A 10,665-nucleotide genomic window follows, 5' to 3' on the forward strand; every position below is an offset into this window, starting at 1 on the left:
AAATACATTTTCATAGTGCAAGAACTTTTTAAAAAAAATTTTATTAGATATTTTCTTCATTTACATTTCAAATGCTATCCCAAAAGTCCCCTATACCCTCCCTCTGTCCTGCTCCCCTACCCACTCACTCCCACTTCTTGGCCCTGGCATTCTCCTGTACTGGGGCATATAAAGTTTGCAAGACCAAGGGGCCTTAGAGAGAGATCCTTATCTGGCCCTTCTTGAATGTCTTCCTTATGCCCTGGAGGTTGTGACTCAAATAAAGACACCAGAGATGTCCTTATGAGGCTCTGACTCACTCTTGGAACACATATACATCCCTATACTTGCTCAGGAACAAGATAATCAGAACAAAGTAAACTTAAAAAATGTAAACAAGATTTGGCAAGCAAGAGGAGTTGGCATCAGATCAGATTAAAAGCCTCATCTTACCATATACTCAAGAAATTATATGGCATATAAGATTGAGGGCTGTATATGGTATGCACCTTGAAGAAAAGATACAACAAAAAAGTTAGGTGGGCTGGAGTCATCTCTGCCCTACATATGGGCTTATACTGATGGACAAAGAATGGTATAGATGATAAATGATAAAAGAATGATCTCCTTTTCTTAGAAAAGTTAGCTCATGAGGGCCACTGTGGTGTCATATGACCAAGGGACAAAAGAATATCAAGATTAGACATATAAATAAATTCCACAAAGATACAAACATTGTATTATGGCAGAAATGAAATAATAAACTGCAGCTGCTTTAACCTGAAGATTTTTCTTGGACTTGATGACAATTAACAGTCTGACCATTAAAAGTTGCTAATACACAGCTTGAACAAGACAATCTGCCCAGGCTGGCTTAGAGATTTTCTTTCCAATGTCTTGAAATGGCAAGAGTTACCAGCCTGAGAATGGGCTGTCATGCTTTGGCAAAATATGCCTCTAGGTTAGTAAAAGTTGGGTTGTAGGGTTGATGAGGGAAAGTGATTGTAAAAGATAACTCTGTTCTGTCACTGCTTATCAATGACAATTAAACTTATGACCAAGAGGAAGTTAAAACACATCCAGAGACAAAAATGATATGATCTATGTTCTGGAACAACATGAATCTATCTTTGCCTACTGAGTTCAGGTGGATTCTGTTGAACCACCTTGCCTCCATCTTGGGTTTGAAAGCCATCTTATAATAATGACAAAGTAGGCTCATTTTCATTCCTATTTATGATTAAATCTGTTTCTTAAGGATTAGGCTATGCCATACCTGTAACCTTAACTATAAATGATTCTGTACTGCCTGTTCCAGAAAATGGTAACCATGCCTTTGTTTCAAAAGGTTATCATGATCACCTGTCTGTTTTAGTTAGGGTATTACTGCTGTGAATAGACACAGTGACTAAGCCAACTCTAATAAGGACAACATTTAATTGGAACTGGCTTACAGGTTCAGAGGTTCAGTCCATTACCATCAAGGCAGGAGCATGGCAGAATTCAGGCAGGCATGGTACAGGAGGAGCTGAGAGTTCTACATCTTAATCTGAAGACCAGTAGGAGAAGACTAGCTCCCACCTGGTTAGGAGGAGGGTCTCCTACTAGTTACAGTGATGCATTTTTTTCAATAAGGCCAAACCTTATAGGAGTGCCACTCCCTGGACCAAGTATATTTAAACTACCACAATGTCTTTGTTTCAAAGGTTGTTATGATAAACCTATTATGGTTATGTTCTGCTTCTGTAACCCCTCCCATTTGCCTGTCAATTCCCCATTTAAAAACAAACAAACAAACAAAACAAAACCCAAACAAACAAAAGGGGGTGGCTAGATGGCTCAGTGGGTAAGAGTACTGACTGCTCTAATGAAGGTCCTGAGTTCAAATCCCAGCAACCACATGGTGGCTCACAACCACCCATAACGAGATCTGACACCCTCTTCTGGTGCATGTAAAGACAGCTACAATGTACTTAATTATAATAATAAATAAATCTTTGGGCCAGAGCAAGCAGGGACCGAGCAAGCAGAGTTGACCGAAGTGAACAGGGTTGACCAGGGAGAGCAGAGGTTCTAAAAATTCAATTCCCAACAACTACATGAAGGCTTACAACCATCTGTACAGCTACAGTGTACTCATATACATAAAATAAAATAAATAAATCTTTTTTTAAAAAAAAATACAAAGCTACCCCTAAACTATAAAGACTTTATCTTCCTCACATCATATGCTGACCTCTTGAAGCCTGCCATGGGAGGCAGCTCATATACAAGAATAGAAGAGCTTGCTTCAGTTAACTTGGCCATGATGATTTGGATTGATTTTCTTTCTCCTAGAATTTGTAGGATGACAGATGCCGGGGCTCACTGGCCAGCCAGTCTTGCCTACTGGTAGTTTCTATGTCAATGATAGATCTTATCTTAAAACAAACAAATAAATTAGTATAAATGAAATCTCAGTTGTATCAGCAGTCTTTGCAGCCATTCAAGGGAGCATCTCCATGGACCCCATTAGGTAAGATCTAAGTGTTTTCAGGGGTTATTAATAAATAGCCTCTCATAAGCAAGGACCCTAAAAGACCATTCATGATGCCAGACTCCACAAATATACTGTAAACTCCTAGTGTTTCTGTTTTATCAAAGACAAATAATGGGTTGCTGGGTTGCTGACACTTGTCTTATTATCTGTACTCAGATAGTACCGTTCTAAATATCACACAATCTAACGGGAAGCCTGTGGTACTCAATCTGAAGGGCAGGGGTCTTATACCCTGTGTCAGCCACTTAACATAATTCCCAAGGTGTGGCTTTGATAACTTCTGCTCTCCTGCTCCTTCCAGTCTATCATATTTATACAGAGGAACCAGTCTTCTGGGAACCATCAATTTACCTGCAAGGCACGATGTGGGTCAAGGACTCAGGTTCTGCAGAGAAACCTGGAATCCTGAACCACCCTGCTGTCTCCTCTAGACCCTCTTTCCACTTTGCCCAAGGAGATTTATATTTATGGACTGTCAGCTAGGGGTTTTTTGTTTTTGTTTTTTTTGTTGTTTTTTTGTTTTTTTCTGTCCACTGCCTTCAGGTTGTGTCAATGGGAGGTATTTGTAAGAAATCTGATAACAATGACAAATTGTTCAAACAACTTAGTCTGTCATTCTCTGGTCCCTTGGGCAGTAGTTTGGCAGTGTCTTCTCTCCTCTACCTAAAACTCCAGCTCTGTAACATATGGTTCCTCCCATGACTGCAGGTCCCTCCCTGATCTAGTGAGTGTCCTTCCGTTTGTCCCTGAGGTCTCTGGGGGATATGGCTCCACTGTTCCTAGCCCTGTGGGCTTCCCTGCCCCTTGCTGATATTACTTACTCTAGCCCACATCGTAACAAAGAAACACCTCCTTCAGGAAGCTCTCACAGCTGCTACGTTTTAATGTGCCAAACAGTCCTGGCCAGGGGCCTATCTGACAGACTTGAGTGTGCCAACCAGCCTTTGATCACGGGTGAGTGAATCAACTTCTTTAAGCCTTGGCAGTCTCCTAAGTGAAATAAAGACAAGGATGGCTACCTCAGAGAGTGGGAAGGAAGACTAACGAATTGAATCAACGCACACTTTAACAGTGGTATGCAATAAACTCTTAAAGGTAGTGTCTCCCTGCTTAAAATAAAGGAAACTAAATGTTTGAAAACCAATTGCTCCATCTGGGTAAAATGCTCCATCAAGTCCTTTCCTAAAATGTACTTTTTGTTCCAAAGAAAACGAGAGTTATTTTGAGATACTTACTAAACTAAGGTTTTGGGATGTACCCACAAATAATTGTTAGTGGTTGCAGATGAGGATATCCAATGGTCCTCACCTATTGAGAGATGTTCCCTTTCAAGCATCTTTCACCTATAATGTCTCTGCAATTTTCTAATGTGACATAGACTCTGCTTTCCAGTTTCCTAGATATAGAATATTTTACATAACACAAGTAGAGAACTTTTCACCACAGAACCAGTAATATTTTTGGAAATAAAAGTCTATCTATAAATCTACATAGACATTTTAATTGCTTCTTATTATACAAAGTTTACACAGTGATCTCCTTGATGGAATAAAAATTTCAAGGCAAGATATTAAAGAAGACATGTACTCTTTAGAAGAGAATGTTTATAGAGTCCAGAAAAGGATGAAATGGCAAAGCACTGTGGGAAATCCTTCCATAGTTTGGGCCATAGAGATCTGCTTTAAGAGGGAAACAGAAGCACCGAGCAAGTAGGAAACACAACTTCCAATGTCACCTTTTCAGATACCAGATGAAGAATCTATTTTAACAGCTGGCAGTATTGCCACTGACTTAGACAAGCTGTGAAGGATCCCTTTCAGAGTGAAGATGAGGCCCTGAGGGTGTTATCTGCAATAAGCCTGAACTGCTCCCAAAGAGAAATAACAGAAATGTGGCAATGAGGTGGAGAAGGTTGGGGGAGGAAAGGTGCAGATGGAGTATACAAAAAGAAAGGAAGCCATGACAAGTTACTAGAGCCAGATAGAGACAGACAGACAGACAGACAGACACACAGACACACAGACACACAGAGACTCACAGGGACACACACACACACACACACACACACACACAGAGAGAGAGAGAGAGAGAGAGAGAGAGAGAGAGAGAGAGAGAGAGAGAGAGAGAGAAGCTCGTAGCTCATACACATGATTATAGATTGTCCATTTGCTATGATTTAGATTTGTGCTTTTCTTGGTCTTCAATAGAAAAGAAAAAACATACCCTTCCCCAATTCCTTATCTATATTATTTCCTCAAGGAGAAGAAGAGACAGTAGACAGTAGTCAACATCTGGGGCAGTGCACAGCTAAGTACAGGAGGGATGATGGTTCATTTTAGATGTCACTTTGGCTGGACTGAGAGACACCCAGATTAGCAGAGAAAGCAAGCATTCTGGGTATATTTCTGAGAGTGTTTCTGGAAGAGGTTAAAATTTAAATGAGAGAAGTGGCCCAGTTCTGGCCCTGTGAAGTGGAGTGGGGCACAGTTCATTGGCTGAGAGATGACAGAAATGCAGCGATCTGGGCTCTCCAACCTTTGACCTGTGCTGCATCAGGACCTGTGTTCCTAAAACCATCAGACTTGACTGAAGCATCTTTTTTTGGTTTTTGTTTTTTTGAGACAGGGTTTCTCTGTGCAGTCCTGGCTGTCCTGGAACACACACTCTGTAGACCAGGCCGGCCTCAAACTCAGAAATCCGCCTGCCTCTGCCTCCTGAGTGCTGGGATTAAAGGTGTGCGCCACCACGCGCAGCCTGAAGCAACTCTTAACAATGTTCCTAATACTGCAGTGTGCATGTGGTGTACAGGGAGCATGTCAGCCTCCACAACTGTGATTCAGCAATCCATCTATTTGGTGGTGTTTCTCTAGGAAACCCTGATGATTACAGAGGGTCAGATGCTATGAATCAGGACAGTAGAAGGAGGAACTCTGGACGCATGTCTACAGGAACATGAGCTCTCAAAACTCTGTGAAAATACCAGGGAAAGCATGATACTTCCCACAGGACAGATGACAGGGATGGATTCCAACTTTATTTTAATCCAAAAGGGCAGGATGACCTCAGTTCATATGCGAATTACAATGCATCAGGGATCTGAGGAAAAAAAGATAGAGATGTAAAATTAGAGCTGCTAGTGTCAATCTGAGGGGCTAGCTGTTGTCCTCGCTGGCATTTTCCTGATCTCCTACTTTGATAATTCTTTCTGAAGCTATGCTGGAAAGAGAATGCTCGGTATCAAATCTATAAAAGTTTATTTGGTTTTTTTTCCCTTGATAAAAGAGAAGCTTTGTTGAACATGGGCCCAAGCACTGGGAAAATGCAGGCCATGACACTAGGTGTACTCAAATGGCTACTGTTTGTTTTAGCCATTATTGTCAGGCCTTCATGGACTTCTAAATCTATGTCAACACATTGAATGGCGATACACCTTACCCACAATACCACATCTTTTAGGTATGAGCTACAAAATCCTATGTGGCATTAGGGCTTACTACTCAAAAGCAGTGTCTTCAAAAAGATAGAAAGGCAAATGTCCACCAGGTACATGTACCACATATATCAATTTCTGCCCATCAGACACATACATATAAGCACACATCCCACATGTATTGTGTGTTTCGTCCTGTGGGAATAAACATAGAATATAAAAATGGCTTCAGTGGCTGGGCAGTGGTGGCACACACCTTTAATCCCAGCACTTGGGAGGAAGAGACAGGTGGATTTCTGAGTTCGAGGCCAGCCTGGTCTACAGAGTGAGTTCCAAGACAGCCAGGGCTACACAGAGAAACCCTGTCTCTAACAAACAAACAAACAAACAAACAAACAAACAAAAAAGGCTTCAGTGATATACTAGTCTAGAGGAATATAACTAGTAGCAAGTGTATACATGGAGATTTACTTTATGAAATCGATTGTCGTGATTATAGGGGCATGGTTGAGCAAATGTTGCAGTATAGTTTGACAGATCATGAGCTCAGAGAAGAGATATAGTCTATTTTCCTGGAATCTTCAACTGTTTAAAGGAGGCTCTGCCATATCATATATAGTAGACAAGCTACCCAAAGTTCACTAGTTAAAATCTCCCAGAGAATATACCTTTACAGAAATATCAAGAATACTGTTTGACCAAATATCTGCCTTTAAGGCTCAGAGAAGTTGACAGATAAAATTAGCTGTCACATGACATTAGCTGAAATACCCAACAAAGAGGAGAGAGAACCAGTAGAGATCATATCGAGAGTTAGGCAAGGCCCCTGGTAGAGGGATGGGGCCACCCACCCATCTCAAAAACTTTAACCCAGAATTGTTCCTGTCTAAAGGTAATACAGGGACAAAGAGTGGAGCTGAGACTGAAGGAAAGGCCATCCAGAGACTGCCCCACCTGAGGATCCATCCCATATACAGACACTAAACCCAGTCACTATTGCTGATGCCAAGAATTGCTTGCTGACATAAGCCTGATATAGCTGTCTTCTGAGAGGCTCTGCCAGAGCCTTACGATACAGATGTGGATGCTTGCAGCCAACCATTGGACTGTGCACAGGAACCCCAGTGGAAGGACTGAAGGGGTTTGCAACCCCATAGGAAGAACAACAATATCAACCAACCAGAACCCCCTCTCCACCTCAGCACTCCCAGGAACTAAACTACCAACCAAAGAGTGCACATGGAGTGTGACCCATGGCTCCAGCTGCGTATGTTGCAGAGGATGGCCTAGTCAGGCATCAATGGGAGGAGAGGCCCTTGGTCCTGTGAAGACTTGATGCCCCAGTGTAGGGGGATGCTAGGGCAGTGAGGAGGGAGTGGGTGGGTGGGTGGGAAGCACCCTCATAGAAGCGGGGGGGGGGGAGAGAGGGGATGGGGAATAGGAGGTTGGGGGGGGGGGGGAGAGAGGGGATGGGGAATAGGAGGTTTTCGGAGAAGAAACTGGGAAGGGGGATAACATTTGAAATGTAAATAAATAAAAGAACCAATAAAAAATTAAGAAAAGAATTTAACAAATTAAAAAAAAATAGCTATTACACGAAGGTTCCACCAAATAATTATTTGATAATTTTCATGTTTTATCTCTTCATTCATTTTAGGAACCCTGAGATAAGGGGTTGTAGAAAAAGTTATGACTGACAAACGGGTGACTTGTTTTGTACATAATAAGGCCAAAGGGACATGATAAATAACAGTCAAAATTACTTTCACCATTAAAGGCTTTTGTTATATTAGAGAAACATTGCTAAATTTGTCAGTCAGCTAAATAAAATAATTTGTATCTAATTGTTTTCATGCTTTCTTTTAAAAAAAATCTAGCTTGATTATAGAAGGCCTTGTAATATCAACATTTCTTTTTTCTATCTCTCTTTAATATTCATTCATTTTGTTTTATGTGTATGTGTGTTTTCCCTGAATGTGTGCATGTGTACCACTTGTGTGCCGGGGCTGTTGGGGGACAAGAGAGGGTACTGGATCCCCAGAAACTGGGGTAACAGATACAGGAATATGGGGCTGCCATGTGGGCTCTCTAAATCAAACCTAGAATCTTGGCAAGTGCTCTCAACCAGAGCCATCTCTCTAGCTAACATCAACATTTCTGATAGAGTTGGTCTAACAGAATATGGGCTTTGGTTGGGAAGTGCACAGAACGTCAATGCTGTACATGGCTTTCCTGAACTTAGAGGAATATATAAAACTACAAGCCGTAGGCAAAAATCTCAGGTATCATAGTAAAGTCCACAAAGAGGTTTGTAATCTCAGAACTGGTCAATACGAGTTACGTAGAAAAATGTAATCATGTAAATACCTATATATTTATAAATACATTTTTGTAAATATATATCCAAATTTGTAATTATGTAAACATTCATATCCATAATGTAACTGAATACTCACAAATGTGGATATTACAGGTACATTTTATATAAATATGTGTGTGTTTTGGGGGGTGTCTGTTTGGAGGAAACTTTATGTGACAGCTAATTTTACCTGTCAACTTCTCTGAGCCTTAGTGGCCAGACATTTGGTTAAACAGTATTCTTGATAGTTCTGTGAAGGTGCATTTTGTGGGGGATTTAAATTAATGAACTTTGAGTGACTTGTCTACTATACATGATGTGCCAAAGTCTCATTTAATCAGTTAAAGATGCTAGGAACATTGACTATACCTCTTCTCTAGGCCCCTTGTCTGTCGAAATATGCTGTAACATTTGTCCCGCCATGCCTCAGTAATTATGACAATCCATTCCTAAAGTAAACCTCCACGTATACAATTGTTCTTCGTTATGTTCTTCTAAACTAATAAATCACTACAGCCATTTTTTACATTCTAGAAATAACATCCAACACAAAAACCCACAAAGAAGAAGGTAGGCATATGGTCCAGTGGTAGACCATATGCTAAAAACCCACGAGACTCCCAGGTCCAGAGGGAAGGGCAAGACTTATCACCAATAATTCCCATTTACTGGCACTTTTCCCCCAGACTGTTCTCATGTATGTATCTTGTACCATGTACATGACTGGTGCAATGGAGGCCAGAAGAGGGCATCAGATTTCCCCAAATTAGAATTACAGACCATTGTGAGCCTCCGTGCTGGTGCCTTGGGTTCTCTGGAAGAGCAGCCAGGGTTCTTAACTGCCCAGCCATCTCTCAAGCCCCCTGTAGGTTGATTTTTAAAAAAATACTTGAAGTAATTTGATTTTCAGCTCCATCTAGTGAAGCGAAAGCTGTAGCTTCTAGCACATGCAACGGAGCCCACTCACATGCAAACACTTCTTTGAAAGGTGAGGAGGTGACTCAGTTGTTAGAGTGGTTGCCTAACATGCAGAAGGCCTGTGTTGCAGTACTGAATAAAGTAGGTGTGGTTGTACAGGCCTGGCCTGTATTCCTAGCACTTGGTTGGGGAATGGCGGTAAAGAGATAAGAAGTTCAAGGTGATCTTTGGTTATAGCTACATAATGAATATAAGACCAGCTTGGGATACACTTCAGACCCTATCTCAAAAACTAAAATAAATGAAGCTACCCTGCTTTGGAAAAATTCCCAAATCTACTTTTCTGCTCAGCTCCCATTATCTTAAAAAAAAAAAAAAAAAGTTTAAGTTCCTTTGTTCAAGTCACTGAGGATAAAGCAGAAAATAAAAGAGCTAATTCCACCAAAATGGTCCTTCGCTTTTACTGAGTGTGTATGCTCGTGGAAAGAAGCAGAAAACAAACAAATAAAACGAATCTAGTCAGATGGGGAATTGTGCTAAGCATCACCTCAAAGCTGTTGCCTTCCTTTGGATGCAGAGGGATGAGGAGGTAGGTTTGTGCAGTGTCGTGTAGGGCGCTTACAGTGCCACTTGTGGAGAGACTTACTATGACCTGACAGGAGCGGGAAGGGCTCTGAGAGTAAGTGTTGGAGTTCAGAGGAAAGCAGGGCATAGGTGGATGGAGTCGGAGAGGCTCCCAGGACTAGACCACATAAAGCCTGGAGAATTGGGGCAAAGGTAAGATTTTGATCTGGACATGAAGGGAAAAAAAATAGCATTTTGAGTAGAAAATTTATATAATTTATCTTGAGCATCCGTAGGCCCTCTTAATCATCTATTCTGGAGAGAGAGAGAGAGAGAGAGAGAGAGAGAGAGAGAGAGAGAGAGAGAGTTAGTTTAGTCTGTTTCTTCCGTCTTGTTTTATTCTTTTTGGATGATGCTAGGGATCAAACTCAAGGTCCCATGTGTGCTAGGTAAGCCCCCAATCCAAGGCACTTATTGGGATGAAGTAAAAGCAATGAGCTATAGCTAGACACAATAGAGTAAGCCTTTGGAGGCAGAGGCAGGCAGGTCTCTGTGAGTTCGAGACCAACCTGGCCTACATAGTGAGTTCCAGGCCAGTGAGACCTGGCTCAAAATGACAAAAACTAAGCAATGGGTTGAGTGTGACTGAGGGAAGAGGGGTTCACAGCTGTGGGTCCTTGTTTCCTTCGGTTGTATTTAAGAAATTTGGAGAAGGAACGATTTCACCTCATCCTCATCCACCAGAGCGTCTGCCTTTAAGGACGTGTTGTCAGGTGCTTTTGAAAGAGATTAAGTGAAGATAGCCCCTGGGTTTCTCATCACTCAGCCCAACAGCCCACTGCCTCAGGCATCAGCATCTGTTGGCTTCTATTACAA

This window comes from Mus pahari, chromosome 7 (genome assembly GCF_900095145.1).
Source record: "Mus pahari chromosome 7, PAHARI_EIJ_v1.1, whole genome shotgun sequence".
In the NCBI taxonomy this organism is placed as follows: domain Eukaryota; kingdom Metazoa; phylum Chordata; class Mammalia; order Rodentia; family Muridae; genus Mus; species Mus pahari.